The sequence below is a fragment of the Taudactylus pleione genome, unplaced genomic scaffold, assembly GCF_031769625.1.
Source record: "Taudactylus pleione unplaced genomic scaffold, aTauple2 ptg000602l, whole genome shotgun sequence".
Lineage (NCBI taxonomy): Eukaryota > Metazoa > Chordata > Amphibia > Anura > Myobatrachidae > Taudactylus > Taudactylus pleione.
Window position 1 is genome coordinate 4,510,814 of NW_028285004.1, and position 18,933 is coordinate 4,529,746.

Here is an 18,933-nt window from a genome sequence, read left to right on the forward strand (position 1 = left end):
TATGGCAGATGAAGGCCAAGCGTTCTTTAAACATTCTCAAAGCCATGAAAAATAACAAAAACCCAATGGACATGTGATCATGTGAATGACGATCTTGTTATATGTAACACGTGCCTGATTTTAAAAATGTTACCCGTGTGTAGATGTTGGGATGTATTGCTGGTCTGTAAGTACAGTAGCTGCAGGTCACACAGGATGGACATTTATAGCAACCTGGTTTTTCTAAAGTTATTGCTGTGGTAGAATGAAGTTTGAAATTAGTGATATTTGTGTGGACCAAATGGTCCCATAGATTCTTGCCCCATCTGTAACACATCATTGGATGCATTTTACAAAATACAGGAAGATCTTTGTCACGTGTCACAATGGACCATAATGCTTTAGAGGCCTGGGGAAGAACAGAACTAGAAGCAGTAAAGGTGGTAATCCAAGGAAACTTATCTCTCTTTTTATCCATTTGACTTGCTGTAATTAAATCTTCCCTCTTGAGGGCAAGAACATTCTGTTTTGTAGCCTTAAGTGATTTTAGCAAGTATCCTCTCGTTCTAAACTTATATATGATGTCATCCAGACAGGCTGGTAATTCCTTTGTAACTGGGAATGACTCATGTGTGAGCTCACACATGTATCAAAGTGGGACTGCTCTCCGGAAATGGTGTACGAATGATACCATATATAAATGACTGAGTCCGAGACACTCTAGTGGTCCTACCGTATATTATATTTATTAATTATTCTGTAGGTGCTGTGGATCACAAATTGTGATGACTGTGAATAACCAAGCACAATATATAGGGAGGGGGGATGATGTATTGGACTAAATATGGGTGAAAGAGAGAACAATACTAATGTGGTATCAGTAGTAGGATACCGTTCAGTAACTGGCAAAAGCAGGAAAATGCAGGGTACAGAGGGAGGGCGTCCCACACCCCACTGTACCTAAAAAACCAAAGTCAAAGTTTAAGAGAGAGTCAAATTCAGAATGGTAAATGTAATCAGACCAAAAAAGTGGTCCGTGGATAGTCTATTAATAGATAAAAATCCTGGTGAGGCCTCACCTTCTGATGAACACGGAGTGGTTCCTGATCCTGTTTCATTCTGCCCTCGGGGTCCCGGCTTCCTCTCTGTCTCCGCCGATGGTAGGGCCCTATTCCAGCAACTGTTGCTCAAACAGTTGCAGGCTTGGTCCCCACAGAGTCCGTATGCCGAATCCCATGCAGCGCCGCGATCTCACGAGAGGTCGCGGGCTGTAAGGGAAGCTGACGGCTCCGGACTGCTGTGCGCTCGACTCGCCAAACTGAGGAGACTCTGACGGGCAGAGGGGGGGTGCGGGTCACGTTGATGGCAGAGATGTGCAATGGTTCTTAGGTGCTCCTACGCGTGTCGGCTAACAGCCTTCCTTAGGGAGTGATGATCGGCACCATCTTGGAGGTGGAATATAAAGTGTGTTGGGCGGGCTTAGTCTCTGATGCGGGCCTATGTCATTGTAAACAACCTTTTGCCATGGTTACTGAGTGTGATAATGGAAGGGAGAGCAAGCTTGGGGGAAGGAGACCCTATGCATCCTTAAAGCCATAAAAATGGAAACGGAAAGTTTAAACTGTACTTGTCATAATGGAATAATGAGTTGTTGCCAGTCTTGTTATTGGACACATAGAATCAATATTGGTAATACAATGAGTATTAGGAGTAAATAAAAGATATACTATGTCCCAGAAAAATGAATCTAAGAATATGATAATAAATTGATATTACAATTTATGTTGTACAGTGAAATGTACTGTACTAATGAAACTAGACAAACTGATATGGTACAGTTGCATACAGGGGAAAGAGAGATAAGGAGATTGGAAACCTCCGTTGCACTACAAAGGTGCTGACCGATATTTAACCTAATGTTCATATTTGTGCATGAACTGAAATAACAGAATGGGGGAGGGGGGAGATGGATCATGAAAAGTAAAAACTGGAAAAGAGGGGGAAAAAAGGGGGCAGATGTTGCACTGTATTAATCTGGTACAACCTTAATGATATTATAAATGGTCTGATCATGCTGGTTCTGTAGATCGTCTCATTATATATCATGCCTTCATATGCTCAAATGAGGCTGGTAATTCCCCCCTGTTCCTTGTTATACTGTACGTCAGTGGTGTAACCAGGGTATTTGGAGTCAGGGCAAATTGAAAACTGGAGCCCCCAACCCCCCTTCCCCCTCTGTGTGCGTGCCAAAAAAATGGTCGTGGTCACTTAAAATGGGGCATGTCAACATAACACACATCCCTATCTCGTCACTCTGAACATTCCTTTCCATTCCATATGCACCTTAATGCAGTGCCCCTTATACAGTGTCCCCTATGCAGTGCCCCCAGGAGTGGTCCTCCAGTAGTGCCCTTATACAGTACCCCCAGTATGCAATGTCCCAAGTAGTGGTCCCTTCGATGCAGTGCCCCTTAGATAGTGCCCCCAGTAGTAGTCCCCCCATGCAGTGCCCCCAGTAGTGGTACACCCTATGCAGTGCCCTTTAGATAGTGCCCAAAGTAGTGGTCCCCTGATGCAGTGCTCCCAGTAGTAGTGCCCCCAGTAGAGGTCCCCCCCAGTAGTGGTCCCCCCCGATGCCATGCCTCCAGTAGTAGTCCCCCTAGTAGTAGTCCCCAGTAGAGGTCCCCCCCATGAGGTGCCCCCGGTCCAACAGCACCAAGGGCACGAGCCACCGTAGCCCTGCCCTAGTTACGCCACTGCTGTATGTGCTATCCTGATGATTTGTGAGAAGGTAACCCTCTTTTGAGGGATGGTCGGTGATAGCTGCGAAGGTGTTTCTGTCTGTCTCCTTCTGGAATAAAGAAGTGGATAAATGCCTGTTGGTAATTGGTAATGTAAATTTGATTGGGGAGTCAGAGCTGTCAATACCCATCATCAAATTAATAAACGCCTCACTGCCTCCTGTCCACAATAATAAGAGATTGTCTATGTACCTGGTGTATAAATTTATTTGCTTAAAAATGCTTTAAGACTGACAGAACATATCCCTCTCTTGCTAAAACATTTAAACATTGGCCCCAATCGCACAGTCTAACTGCTGAAGGTAATATTCGCCATCAAACAGGAAGTAATTCCAGGTGAGAGTTAATCTTAAAAGGTTCATAAACAGATATTTCTCAAAACCCAACGGGATGTGTAAATTATACAGAAATTACCTAATTGCTGCCGGACCTGCTAAATGTGGAATGGAGGTACAGTATAATGGCTTTTGACGTCCATAACACATAGGATGGTGTTTTCTTCAATCTCACAGATGTTCTGCAATAGATTGAGAAACTAAATTGTATCTTTGAGACAAGTTGGTTGTCGCATGACATATGGTTCAATTAGGTAGTCCAAAAGTTGTGATACCGGTTGATAAATTGACCCTCGAGCGGAGACGATGTGTCTTCCCAGTGGACACTGCTGGTCTTTGTGAATTTTTGGAACTGTATATATAATTGGTGTGGCTGGATCCTTCTGTTGAGGTGCATCGAAGACTTTCTGGTTTATTATGTTGTCATGCAATGCTTCCTGCAAGATTGTGAGCAATTCCTGATGGAATTGTCTAGTAGGATTATTTGGTAATTTATTTTATGTATTGTCGTCTGCTAGTTACTTAATAACCACGTCTTTACTGTATATGGCTTTAGGTCCTGTAACACTATATAGTGATATACGGGTCTATTTACTAAGCTTTGTTAGGAGGTAAAGTGAGCAAAGGTAAGGTACCGGCCAATCAGTTCCTAACTGTCATTTTTCAAACACAGCCTGTGACATTAGCAGTCAGGAGCTTATTGGCTGGTACCTTACCTCCGTTGACTTTATCTCCTAACAAAGCTTAGTAATAGACCCCACAGGACCTACAGTACAGCCATATAATTATTAATATTAAATAAGTTTGTGGTAGCATTGGCCCAGGTTACCCGTTAACACTGCATCACGAGCCGGGTTGAACCCTGCTCGTGACCAGGGTTAAAACATAGAAACATAGAATTTGATAGCAAATAAGAACCACTTGGCCCATCTAGTCTGCCTCTTTTCATTTATTGTTTTGGTAACTTCAACCCTAATTGCTCCTTAGGTCTCTCTTAAGGATATTCTTATGCTTCTCCCAAGCGTGTTTAAATTGTTCCACGTCTTAGCTTCAACCACATCTGATGGGAGACTATTCCACTTATCCACTACCCTTTCTGTGAAGTAATTTTTCCTCAAATTTCCTCTGAGCCTGTCTCCCTCCAGTGTATGTCCTCGTATTCTTGTACATCTCTTCCTTTGAAGAATGCTTCCCTCCTGTACTTTATTAAAACCCTTCATGTATTTGAAAGTTTCTATCATGTCTCCCCTTTCCCTTCTCTGCTCCAAACTATACATATTAAGATCTTTTAGTTTTTACGGGCAAGTTCTGTGCAGTAGGCCATGCATCAATTTAGTTGCCATTCTTTATACCGTCTTTAATGTATTTATTTCCTTCTGGAGATATGGATTCCAGAACTGGACACAGTATTCTAGATGAGGCCGTACCAAAGACCTATACAGGGGCATTATTACTTCTTTTTTCCTGCTATGCAACCAAGCATCTGACTTGCCTTCCTCAATGCTTTGGTGCATTGCTTGCCTGCCTTCAAGTCATCTGAAATGGTGACTCCTAAATTAATTTCCTTCTCTGTATTTTCCAATGTAGTGTCCTTGATACTATATTTAGATTTGGGTTATTGAGACCCAAGTGCATGACTTTGCATTTTTTGACATTAAACTGTAGTTGCCATGTTCTTGCCCATTTCTCTAGTCTACCAAGATCCTCAGTCATTTGTTTGACCCCTCCAGGTGTGTTTGCCCTGTTGCATACTTCTGAGTCATCTGCAAAAAGGCATACTTTCCCTTCAATACCTGGTGGGTTATTTCAACCTCTACCTTTCACACTGCACAGTAGCCTGGGTTGCTGCGTGTTCACTGCAATAACTTGAGTTATTGTTTGTAGTGTGAAAGGGGTATTACTGACCTGTATTTAAACTAGTGGTGTGCACCGGCCACTTTTTGTGTATTGGTTTTGGAAATGGATCTTTCTTCGTGTTTTGGATCTGGATTGGTTTTGCCAAAACCACCCTTCCGTGTTTTGGGTTCTAGGTTTTGTGTTTTGGATTTGTATTATTTTGAAAAAAAATCATAAAAACAGCTAAAATCACAGAATTTGTGCGTTTTTCTGCTCCTATACTATTATTAACCTCAATAACATTAATTTCCACTCATTTCCAGTCTATTCTGAACACCTCACACCTCACAATATTGTTTTTAGGACAAAAGGTTGCACCAAGGTAGCTGGATGACTATGCTAAGCGTCACGAGTGGGCGGCACAAACACGTGGCCCATCTAGGAGTGACACTGCAGTGGCAGACAGGATGGCAGTTTGAAAAACTAGGCCCCAAACAATACATAATGCAAAGAAAAAAAAGAGGTGCAAGATGGAATTGTCCTTGGGCCCTCCCATCCACCCTTATGTTGTATAAACAGGACATGCACACTTTAACAAACCAATCATTTCAGTGCCAGGGTCTGCCACACAACTGTGGCTGAAATGATTGGTTCGTTTGGGCCCCCACAAAACAAGCTGGCAATTAATCTGTCCCTGCACAAACTGGCTCTACGTAGGCAACTTGTCGTCCTCATCCACCGATTCCTCACCCTCTTCAGTGTTGTGTACATCCTCATCCTCACAGGAGTATTAGTTCATCCCCGTTGGAATCCACCCCCACAGGTCTCTCTGTACGTTGTTTCCTGGCAGCCCCAGTTGCGGGAGAAAATGAAGGAGCTGTTGACGTGTCACGTTCCGCTTCAGCTGACAGTGTTTTTACCAGCAGGTCTTTGCACCTCTGCAGGCTTGTGTCAGCCAGAAAGAGAGACACCACGTTGGCTTCAAACCTAGGATTAAGCACGGTGGCCAAAATGTAGTGGTCTGATTTCAACAGATTGACCACCCTGGAATCCTGGCAAAGAGAATGAAGGGCTTCATCCACAAGTCCCACATGCTGAGCGGAATCGCTCCGTCTTAGCTCCTCCTTCACTTTCTCCAGCTGCTTCTGCAAAAGCCTGATGAGGGGAATGACCTGACTCAAGCTGGCAGTGTCTGAACTGACTTCACGTGTGGCAAGTTCGAAGGGCTGAAGAACCTTGCACAACACGGAAATCATTCTCCACTGCGCTTGAGTCAGGTGCATACCCCCTCCTTTGCCTGTGTCATAGGTGGATGTATAGGCGTGAATGGCCTTTTGCTGCTCCTCCATCCTCTGAAGCATATAGAGGGTTGAATCCACCGCGTCATAACCTCTTGCTTCAGGTGATGGTGGGGCAGGTTCAAGAGTGTTTGCTGGCACTCCAGTCTTCAGCACGCAGTTGCTGAATGACGAAAGTGGACAGATAATTTTCAGGCCACCCAAAGCGTCTCCTGCAGTCCCCTGTCACTTTTCAGAAAATTCTGCACCACCAAATTTATTGTGTGAGCAAAACATGGGACGTGCTGGAATTTGCCCTGATGTAATGCCCGCACAATATTGGTGGTGTTGTCAGATATCACAAATCCCCAGGAGAGTCTAAGTGGGGTAAGCCACTGGGCGATGATTTCCCTCAGTTTCTCTAAGAGGTTGTCGGCGGTATGCCTCTTACTGAAACCGGTGATACACAGCGTAGCCTGCCTTGGAACGAGCTGGCATTTCTGAAATGCTGCTACTGGTGACGCTGCTGTTGTTGCTGCGTAAGGTGATACATCTACCCAGTGGGCTGTCACAGTCATATAGTCCTTAGTCTGCCCTGTTCCACATGTCCGTGGTTAAGTGGACATTGGGTACAACCGCATTTTCAGGACACTGAGGACACTTTTCTGATGTTTCTGTACAGTCTCGGTATCGCCTGCCTAGTGAAGTGGAATCTAGACGGGATTTGGAACCGGTGACACACTACCTCCATCAATTGTCTAAATTGTTGCCAGGTCCTTCAGTCCGGACCAGATGTCCAAACTTGGTCCTGCCTGCCCTGCATCACTGCCAGTGGGTTGCTTAGGATACCTAAGTTTTTTCCTGGCAGCCCCAGTTGCGGGAGAAAATGAAGAAGGAGCTGTTGACGTGTCACGTTCTGCTTCAGCTGTCAGTGTTTTCACCAGCAGGTCTTTGCACCTCTGTAGGCTTGTGTCGGCCGGAAAGAGAGACACCACATAGGCTTTAAACCTAGGATCGAGCACAGTGGCCAAAATGTAGTGGTCTGATTTCAACAGATTGACCACCCTGGAATCCTGGCAAAGCGAATGAAGGGCTTCATCCACAAGTCCCACATGCCGAGCGGAATTGCTCCATCTTACCTCCTCCTTCACTTTCTCCAGCTGCTTCTGCAAAAGCCTGATGAGGGGAATGACCTGACTCAAGCTGGCAGTGTCTGAACTGACTTCACGTGTGGCAAGTTCGAAGGGCTGGAGAACTTGCACAACACGGAAATCATTCACTGCGCTCGAGTCAGGTGCATATCCCCTCCTTTGCCTATGTCATAAATGGCCTTTTGCTGCTCCTCCATCCTCTGAAGCATATAGAGGGTTGAGTTCCTCCACGTCACAACCTCTTGCTTCAGGTGATGGCGGGGCAGGTTCAAGAGTGTTTGCTGGTGCTCCAGTCTTCGACACGCAGTCGCTGAATGGTGAAAGTGGCCAGAAATTTTTTGGGTCACCCAAAGCTTCTTCTGCATGGCCCTGTTGTTTTTCAGAAAATTCTGCACCACCAAATTTATTGTGTGAGCAAAACATGGGATGTGCTGGAATTTGCCCAGATGTCATGCCCGCACAATATTGGTGTCGTTGTCAGATATCACAAATCCCCAGGAGAGTCTAAGTGGGGTAAGCCACTGGGCAATGATTTCCCTCAGTTTCTCTAAGAGGTTGTCGGTGGTGTGCCTTTAATTGAAACTGGTGATACACAGCGTAGCCTGCCTTGGAACGAGCTGGCATTTCTGAGATGCTGCTACTGGTGACGCTGCTGTTGTTGCTGCGTAAGGTGATACATCTACCCAGTGGGCTGTCAGTCATATAGTCCTTAGTCTGCCCTGTTCCACATGTCCGTGGTTAAGTGGACATTGGGTACAACCGCATTTTTTAGGACACTGAGGGCACTTTTTCTGATGTTTCTGTACAGTCTCGGTATCGCCTGCCTAGTGAAGTGGAATCTAGACGGGATTTGGAACCGGAGACACACTACCTCCATCAATTGTCTATATCCCACTGCACTAATGGTGGATACCGGATGCACGTCTAACACCAACATAGCAGTCAAGGCCTCAGTTATCCGTTTTGCTTCAGGATGAAAGCTGTCGTACTTCATCCTCCTCGCTAAGGACTGTTGGAGGTTCAATTGTTTAGTAAAAGTAGTGGTGTTCCTACTTCCTCTCTGGGATGATGAACAACTCCCAGCAGCAACAGCAGCAGTGGCAGCAGTAGGTGTAGCAATGCAGGATCCTCCGGAGGAATCCCGGATAGGACAGTCAGTCATGCCAGTGACATGGCCTGCAGGACTACTTCCGATCCTGACTAAGGAGGAAATTGACGGTGTGGTTTGCAGGCACTTGTATACAACAGGACAAAGGGATTTAGATGTCCCTGGACTGCTAACGGTCTTAGCCAAAGTTTCTGAACTTGACAGCAACTTTTTATGAACACGCTGCAGGTGACGTATAAGGGAGGATGTTGCTAGGTGGTTAACGTCCCTACCCCTACTTATTTCACCTTTACATATGGTACATATGGCAAGACGGTTGTTGTCCGGATTTGGATAGAAATATTGCCAGACCAAAGAGGTGGAATGTTTGGTTTTCTGCCCAGGCATGACCTTGATGGGCTTTTTAATCCCACGAAAAACTGTCTCCCCCGGAGCCTGATTTAAACAACCCACATCACCATCAGAATCCTCCTCGCCAACTTCCTCCTCAGCGCCAGCTACACCATTATCCTCATCCTGTTGTACTTCAACAGTGACATCTTCAGTTTGCATATCAGCAAGTGGACTGTGGGTGCTCCTTCCAGCACTTGCAGAGGGCGTGCAAATGGTGGAAAGAGCCACCTCTTCCCGTCCCGTGCTGAGAAGGTCAGACATCGCAACCGCCACCACACTTGGACTCTCCTTTGTGATATCTTCTAAGAATGCACAGTTCTTCGCTGTGCTTTTGCCAGCTTAACTCGTTTGTAGCGGGAGGAGGGCTTCCATCGTCATGTGAAGCTGAACCACTAGTCATGAACATAGGGAAAGACCTTAGCCGTTCTTTGCCACTCCATATCGTAAATGGCATATTGGCAAGTTTATGTTTCTCCTCATATGTTTTAAATGTTATTTTTAAGGTCATTTTCCTGAAGTTTGTCATTTGGGATTTTATATGCCCTCTACTATGACATTGGGCATCGACCTTGGCAGACGACGTTGATGGCATGTCATGACTAGTGGCAGCAGCTTCAGCACTAGGAGGAAGTGGTTCTTGATCTTTCTCTATTTTATATTTATCGGACAAATTTTGTCCTCCATTTATGTTATATTGATATATACGTGCGGCTAAGGCGCACACAAACACAGAAAAGAAAATTAAATTTAATTTAAAAAATTTTTTGGAGTGCACTTTGGGGGTTACAGCACCCTTTAACAGACGAGCCAGCAGGCCCTTTACTTATGACACAAGCGCACAGTTGGGGGGAGCACCCCTGATGGACAGATCACCCCCTGGACAACACTACAGCACCCCTTTAGGACTACAGCTTTTACGGGACACTACACAACACAGCCCAGCCAGCCCCTATAGACTTTTGGAGTGGACACAGGCCCTATGGACAACTGACTGCACAACACAGCCCAGCCAGCCCCTATGGACAACAGCAGCACAACACAGTCCAGCCGGCCCCTATGGACAACAACAGCACAACACAGCCCAGCCAGCCATAACTGGCTGGGCTGTGTTGTGCACAACACAACACAACAGCCCAGCCAGCCCTAACTTCCACCCTCCCTCTTCACTGTCCTCTGCCAGGGTGAGAAATGGCGCAGACGCGGGGACCTTTTATAGAATCCAAAACCCGCGAGATCTGGAAGGCGGGATGATGACGTTTTGCCTCGATTTCAGTTCCGAGTCAGGCAGGAAAACCCGAGCCGGACTCAGTTCCCGACTCGGATCGGAGGGTCTCGGGGGTGTGGTTCGGATTTCAGAAATCCAAATCCACTCATCCCTGATTTAAACCTTGAAATTAAGCCAAAAACTTCTTAGTTGATTACATCATACAAATGTCCATCATTGTTGCATGAAGTTGTTATGATATAGTAGCTCCCAATTAGTAAATACAGTGAAATAAGATTTTTATAGTGCATAGAAACAGGATACCATGTATTAATTGGATTTTTAACCCATACTGGCTGACATTTGACTTCTTCTTCCCGGGAGAAGCCCAGGGAGGAGAAGCAGGTGGGAGGTTTTGGGGTCGGGGCCAGACAGATCGCGTCATTAAGCCCTGCCACCTCATGGCAATTTGCCACGAACGGCGCATATTTAAATAAGGGGATAGGGCCAAATTACATGATTCTCATAGAATTGCATCATTAGGTCACGCCCCCTACTCGCGGACCTGCTGGTCCACAAGAAAATTCTCCTTATTCTGCCCACTTCATAGTGAAGTGGGCAGAATGCGGGAGAAGTGCCTACCCTTCCAGAGGTGCGGTGGGTTGCATGAAAAACCGGGAGCCTCCCGCGACTTCCAGGAGGGTAGGCATGTATGTTTTAACCTGATATCATATAAGAGTGGTAAGACTGCAAGATAGTATTCTGCAGTAATTATAAGATATGACTCAATGATTTCACCTTCAGACAATAATCATTATCTACATCGATTACTATTGCCAGAACTGTGGCTAATCAGCTGTCAGTTCTGTGCAGGCAAAGTTGCTCAAATGAGCTGCGCTCAACCAGTGCTATTCTGGTGTTGTCAGTAGATGGCATGCAAAGGAAACCAATGAAAATTTATGTGGTATTGGTGCAGGATGGTATTTTGTAGTAATGGTGTAATTTAACCCGATGTATCAAATGAGAATGGTCTATGAATATCCTAACAGGGAAAACAATGAAAGGTAGAGGTATATTGCATTAAAACTTATTATTGTCATTTCCATGCATATAAAACTGATAGGAAGATGGCATGTGCCCGCAGCAGAGAACATGTAGACAAGTACCAATGGTGGGGATTGTGAATGTTATACCCATTTCAGACTAGCAGCCAAAACTCTGGATATTCCCGAGTTAACCTGGGTTGCTGCTAGATGTAAAAGGGACCAGGGTTGGATTCCCAGGTCGAGTGACCCAGCATTCCAACCCAGGCAGCTTGCAGGGTTTAACATGGGAAAGACCTGTGTAACCCTGCAGTGTAAACAGGTAACCCTTGTCGTCTCACCCGGTTCCCGTTTACAGCATAGAGCGTTATGGATTTTCTGGTGCTTGGAGATGATGTCATCTCCAAGCGCCGGAAGACCAGCTCCACTGCACTCGTGTGCAGTGTGAAGAGCACCGACCCGGGAATATCCCGGGTCAACGCCGTGGTCTGAATGGGGTATGTCCTGGGTCTGACTCGGTTTGGAACCCAGGGCCCGATTCAGATCCGCTCGCTAGGATGCATTCGCTCGTAGCCTGCCAATGTTTGCCATCTGCGCACTAGTATAAGTCGCAGTGCATGTGCGCGAACCAGTCCACGTGATTGCAATAAGATCGCCCCTTGTACACAGATGCCTCGCTAGAGTGAGTGAGAGGAAGAGCAGTTTGTGGGTAGTGACAAGGGTTGGTCGATGGAAATGGGGGTGTGGTGGTGCGAACGCAGGCATATCTGTGCGTCTTAACGCCGTTCCAGAGGCGTGCATAAATAAGGTGCAGTGTCATAATACACGTCACATGACAATTACACACTGAAGCACTCGCAGCGCTTGCGTTAGAGTATGGTCAGCCACAAGTGCTGCGTATGGGTCCGATGGTACTCGATGTTACCGATTGTTGAATAGACTTCTTGGAGATGACATGTATTTCTAAGGGAAAGTGGGCATCTTAAGACAGGCTGGTGGATGTTTACATACACACTGCAATCGCACGCCAAGACATAGTGGGTGTGCTAACTGCCTTGCAGTGCGATCGTGGGATTTGCATACTTTGGCAGCTGGCAGGTGCGAGCGAACGCATCTAGCGAGTGGGTCTGAATTGGGCCCCTTGTTCCAAATACCGGGTCAGACCCAGGAATTGAGTGGAAAAAGGGTATTAGTAAATACTAAATACCCGTGGTGGGGACCAGTTGTACTCACATGATGAAAAACTGAATCTTTCAATTCCTATGTGTATCAGCACTGTCAGGAAAGGAATAGTGTGTTCCTGGAATGATTTCACCTGCAGGCAATAGTCATTATTCACACTGTGGCTAGTTAGCTGTCAGTTCTGTGAAGGCAAGGTTGCTCATAGCATGCTGAGCCGGCCCTAAGCAATTTGATGCCATATGCAAAATTTTTGTTAATGCAGATAATCCAACCACAAGCTTAGTGTTTATACACGGACACCAAAACTAACACATTGGTTAATGGCTTATTTTTTATTGTTAAAGAAACACGTGCTAAATGCACAAAACATACAACTATCCAGGCATCCTCCTTTGTTATGTCAGAGGTGAACTGCGTAAAATGAGTCAGTAAAGCTGCATACACACGTAAAGATTTTCTGTCCAACCATCCAAGTAGTTGATTGTTTGGAATGAAAAACTGGTAATGTATGGGAGTAACTGATGCTCAGCAATTTGCTCCTAAATGCCAGAAAACAGATGATAATGGTCGGTCAGACAAGTTTGTTAAATGTTTGATGTAAATAATTTGTTCAAACAACAGTTTTTGTCCATTTTCCAGCATTTGGGAGCAAATTGCTGATTGTCATTTGCTTTCATATCTTACCAGATTTTCATTCCAACCAATCAACTAGTTGGATGGTTGGACAGAAAATCTTTACGTGTGTATGCAGCTTTAGACTCATTATACTGCTGCCTGCTAAGGGCCCCTTCATTGCAACAGGCCCAGATCGGTGCAATTTACCGGCTGCATCGCCACTAGTTCTGCCTCTGACCCAGAACCCCTCTCCCTATATCACAGCACAGCACCCATAACCCATAGAGGTAGCCGACAACACCCATCACCCCTCTCCCACACACCAATCTTCATCCAGCACAACTCACCCAGCACACTCACCCAGCAGCACAGATCACACCCAACACCCATCACCAATCATCATTCCTCACCTGGCCAGCACACAGCACCAGTACCCCTCACATGCTAAGCTGACTTTAATCAAAGCATTTTAATAACACAGTCACCTACTTTTTAAAATGGTCTGGCAGGCTGCCTGTGCATCCGCCCCTAGCTGTTTTGTAGCTCCTGCTGAATCCTCCTCACTGTGCTTTGTGGGGGTGGCTTTATGAGGGTGGGCTGGTAGGGTGCAGGAAGTCAGTGCAAGCTCAGCCTGCTGGACTCTGCAAAGGCCCATGGGCAGAGGATCAGTTGTGGCTGGACATGCGCAGCAGCCTTCCTCCAGAGTCCAGCATCCATTTTTGTTGATGCCCACTGCCCCCATTGTGCATAGTCTGCTACTCTGCTCCAGCCTCCCTGGACCTGAGCAACAGGCTGATCAGAGATGAGAGCTCCGATCGTGTTCGCCTAACCACTAGCAGAGCCCTGCCGTCCAGATGCCCTGCCCCCGCCACCGGTTGTTCTCCCGCTTCCTGCCTGCTCACTGTTTGCTGCTGCCGGGCCAGTGGATACTGCGTGGTGGTAGTAGCAGTTGCCCCAGCCAGCAGCATGTCCCCCCATGCCTCAGTGCCTGCCCCAAACCTCCGCTGACTGCCAGCCCTAGGTGGGTAAGCATTTCCTTAGTTTTCCAATGCCTAGGGTCGGCTCTGATAGTATGCAAAGGAAATGAAGGTTGTCTACTAGTAACAAGATCTATTGAATATAATATACCTACCTATATGTTGTTGTTAGTATTGTCCATCCGTAGTGGGGCTGTAGAAAATTAAAAATGATTGTGAATTAGTTGATATTTTATATTATTTATAAGCAATCATTTATTTCTATATTATGTGACAGTCATTCTGAGGCAGATTTAGGCCTTACGGGGCTCTAAGCAAGACACCGATTTGGGGCCCCCTTTTCTCCTACTTATTTTGTGTTTGGTCGAGGTTTTTTTTTTAAACTCACTTTGCTTCACCAAAACTCGGGTGAGTTTTCCCTTTTACTAAGATGTGAGTTTAGCTGAAAGTGAGATGGCCGATGGTGATGCAGATCGAGATTTCTTCCCCTAGTTGCGAGTTTAGATGAGATTACTCACCCAAGATTGCAGTGTTTTCTCTCTGCAAATCTCTCCCGAGCTAGCATCCTGCACATAACAGTGAGATATGTGCTGGCTGCTTGTGTGTTAATACCTAAAAACGGGTTAAATATTATTTTAAAAAATTACATAGGGTCCCCCCCGTAAAGCTTAAGCAGCCCTGTTAAAATTATGGGGAACAAAATGAGTAGGCTTCCACCGTAAATTAGGTACCAGCACCAGGCTGCAGGGCCAGTCGTGGTTTTAATTATTGGGGAAAAAAATTGTGTAGGGGTACCCCTATAATTAAAACCAGCACGGACCCTTTCTAGCAGGGGGCTGATGCCATAACAAGGGGAGCCCTATCACTGGGCCCCCCAGACACAACAACAGCCTGCTAGACCCCATGAATTTAACATAACAAACACAATTACAGAATAGTGTCCCTAAATCACTTTTTGAACCTCCAATCCATACATTAGGACTTTTTCTAGGATGCTTAAATCTTCTACCCAGGAAACATCCCAAACTTTTGATCATAATCTCACTAAGGGTGAACATCTAGTTCTGTAGAACTTGAGCCAAAAAAGGACATCATTATTCAAGGAGCTGATAATGAGGGCTCCTTTGTTATTGTTGACACTATACTTTATAAACAAGAACGGGAGCGGCTCTTGTTAGATACTTCCACATATGGCAATTTCTCTGGAGATCCAGCTGTGGCTATCAAGAGAGAGCTTGATTATATTTTACAAGATGCTTTTCTTCAACTATGATTAAAATGGACATTTATAAAGCTTTAACAAAAGGAACATCCTATTGTTCCCTTATTCTATACAGTAACAGTGCCTGATTCAGCAGTGATCGCAACTGTGATTCCACACGCAATTGGGCGCTTGTGTTCTGTGCATGCATCACAGTGCGCATGCACAAACAATCCACTGCGATCGGGATTGCGATCGCAGTGACTACACAGAACCATCGCAGAGTTATTGACAGGTAGTACCATTGGGGGTGGTGACGGAGGGGTGGTCGGCAAAATGTCGGCATGCCAGTGTGTTTGAACGCTGTAGCAGGTGTATGCATATACTAGCCACTGCAATGCCATACGCAGCTTGGGATTGCACTGTGGGTCTCATTCAGACCTGCTCGCGAGCGCAGGATGCTCGCAAGTGGGTCGATGGTAGCCAAATGCGCATGCGCACGATGGAGGCTGCTCTGTCGAGCGCATGCGTGAGACCCGGCGAGCGACGGGGAAGCCGTCGCTCAGGGTCTCGCACCAAAGGGGGCGTGCTGTCGATGGTGAGTGATAGAGCCAAAATCACTCCAGGGCTTGCGGTAACCCACAGCTATGCGAGCGTCCAAAAGGACACTCCAAATTTAACTAGGACGGCCCTGGTTCAGAGCGAGCGCACTGGTCAGAGCGTCCGGCTCTGAATCAGGCCCAGTGTGCGATGAGGTTAACAATTGCTGAGTAAGTTAGACCTTGTGCAAGTGTGCGTGAGGCCCAGAGTCCCCTAGCAGACCTATCATCTCCACCCGTGGGTCTCAATACCAACTGATAGCTGTATAATTGGATGCATATTTACAGCCCTGCATCCAAAAATGTTTACATATTTAAAAGGTACAGCTACCCTATTGGTGAAATTGCTTGCTATTGATCATTTGATCATTTGCCTGAATCTTGTATACTTTGCAGTGTGGACATCGCAAGTCTATACCTGCATCACCATGCAGAGGGACTTGTGGTGGTTAAGCATCTCATTACTTTTAGGCAATCACATCACTACTATTTTATTTGATCTATTGGCTGTTGTGCTCAACATAGCTATTAATTTAAATTCATTGATCAAATTATTCACATATGCCCATCTATCAGCGTCCATGCTAGAAGGACTTATTCTGATTCAGTATGGGATTTGCGGGTCTCTTCTGTGGCTCTTGGGAAGGGAGGTAAAGGAGGTTTAATTCTCTAGCACAGTAAACCTCATTTTTTTTTAATTTTTACTTTTGACAATGAATATTTTTACCAGTACACTAAAGTAAAGTAACACTTTACAAAGTAAAAGTCTATTAGACAGGAACTCCGGAACTGGAGCTGTAATTTAAAAGGTTAACACTCGAATATATTATTAACAGTAACATTTCAATTACTCCCCTACCATTACATTTTGTAACACTTTTAATACAATTGATATCTATCTACTTTCTTAAAGAACAATGTATCTAACTCAGTATACCTATGCTATGAAGTTTAGTCCAAACTAAATTAACTTCCTATTAAAGATTTATACTCATTGGCCAATTTTGTGATTGGTGCACACGCGAGGTAGTGGACAGTTTAACAGACTGAAGTGGCGGGACTGAAGGCAATTTTGAACTTCCTACAAAATTGTCTCGTGTATTGTAGTCCTGGTCTCAAAGTTTCTCACTGCGTACTTACTACAGATATAATATGCTGGCGTATTGAGGGGGAGTTAATGGTATCTCTCCTTTAATGTTTAACAGTTACTTTTCATATGTTATAAAATGAGCTGTATTGATATAGTCTCAGAGATAGTGGTATTTTTACTTTGCTCACTATGGTTCAGACCCGCTCGCAAGCGGGTCGATGGTGGGGCATTGCGCACACTCGCCGTACGAGAGAGAAATTATCTCGCTCCGGGGCTCGCTACAAACGGGGCGACTGTCAATGTTGATCGACAGCTCGCCCCGTTTTGTAGGCGGGGTGGGGGGGTGGCTGGACAAATGGAGGTGTTCCTGACGGAACGCCTGCCATCTGTGGGCGGCCCTACTGACATCACGAGTGATGTCAGTAGTGAGCTTCCGGCTCTATTAGAGCCGGAAGCTCACTTGGGCTTGCGGCAGACGAGACCTTACCACAAGGGTCTCATCGCAAGCCCGATGGTCACGATTGTCGTGACCATCGCAACCATCACTTGGCCGCTGGCTAAAGCTGTGGGTAGTTACCCACAGTTTAGCGAGCGGCCAGGAGGCGGGGATTTTTAAAACAAAGCAGCCACCCTGATTCAGAGCGAGTGCTCGCTTTTTGCGAACGGCTCTGAATCAGGTCCAATGTGTAGACGGCTGCTATCTGCGCTGCACTGTAATATTCTCTCCTGCAATAAAGTGAGTTAACAGTATTGTCTGCCCTCCCATTAGAAAGAGGCTAAATGAACATGATGCTATACTGTATGTATCCTGTTCCCCAATAAATATACTCTACTGAGACTTTCTGTGGTCAGTACAGTTTCCCAATGGTTAATGTTATTAGGAATAGGAGAGGGAATTGTAAAGAAGTCTGTATAGCTACACAATAACTTTTTAGCCTGTTTTCCTTTTAGAGCTCAGTCTTTGGTCCCTGAAGCATTTACTATCTCGGACTCTGCACTTGTGTAGTCCTACAATCCTAGCAGATATTGCAGAACAAAGGCAGTGATTGTTGTCCAGTTATACTCACAGACTTCACTCTCCTCTCTCCCTCCTTTGGCAGCAATTCAGCATGATAGCAGTGACAGCACCTGCTGTTACTCACTGCAAGCCATGCCCCAGAGCTGGCCCTAGGCATAGGCAAACTAAGCAAATGCCTAGGGCATTTGGAATGCCTAGGGGCATCCAAACCAGTCTAGGGCCGGCGGAGGTTTGGGGCAGACATGGCTCTGCCCAGCCTGTTGCCGGCTGGGCAGAGACTCTGGCAGCTGCTACTGCCGCTGCGCAGCGTCCACAATCGAAGCCCAGCTAACAGTTCTGATCGGGCCCAGCAGCAGCAAACAGTAAACGGGCAGTTGCAGGACAGTCAGCGGCATTTTGGGGGGAGTGGGGCACCTTGACAGCAGCTAGTGGTTAGAGCTGGGTAGAGTCTGGAGCAGCACGTTCCAGGATATTGGCTGGCGGCGGCCACTACCATGATTAGAATGAGCTTCTGTGCATGGGCAGAGGCTCATTCAGGACTATAAGTAAATGGCCATGGCAGCTCCTCCCATGGGCCTTTATGAAGCTCAGAGTAGTGAGTCACACCTCCAGCAATCATCACACACAGCTGTGGCCTGCCAGCCTGAGCCAGGAAAAGCAGGTCCACTGCTTGCGGCTTGCTATACCTCAAGTCGGGCGGCTGTGTAGGCTGCACTCAAGTATAGTAAGTCTGGAACTGGGAGTGGGACATAGTGCTGTGGTGCTCACTGCTGGGAGAGGGGCGCTCTGCTGGGATTAAGGGTACTGGGTTTCAGGTGGGTGCTGACACCATGCCGTGCTGGGAGAGGGAGGTGCTGTGCTGGACGAGGGCTGGGGTACTGGGTGAGGGGTGCTTGTTCAGGTGAGGGGTGCCACCATTCTGTGCTGGGAGAGGGGGGTACTGTGCTGGGTGAGGGCTGGGGTGCTGTGCTGGGAGAAGTGTGATGTGTGCTGTGATCTTTGCTGTACTTGGAAAGGGTTGTTGAGCAGGGTGAGGGCTGGAGTGTTGTGCTGGGTGATGGGGGGATGCTGTGCTGGGATTTGGGTGCTGGGTCAGGTGAGGGGCACTGACACCATGTTGTGCT

General features: G+C 46.3%; 1 protein-coding gene across 2 annotated transcripts in view; it reads right to left on the reverse strand.

Annotated features, from left to right (window-relative positions):
* Window positions 1-14,084, reverse strand: part of LOC148480752 (beta-1,3-galactosyltransferase 2-like) — a 101,946-nt gene extending 87,862 nt beyond the window's left edge. Inside the window, exon 1 of one of the 2 annotated variants that reach the window (XM_088453897.1) lies at window positions 14,057-14,084. The gene's annotated coding sequence lies outside the window, so the exon portion shown is untranslated. Of the gene's footprint in view, window positions 1-13,413; window positions 13,502-14,056 lie in introns of those variants that run through there. The other variant, XM_088453895.1, reaches the window with a different exon arrangement.
* Window positions 14,085-18,933: the final 4,849 nt, after the last annotated feature.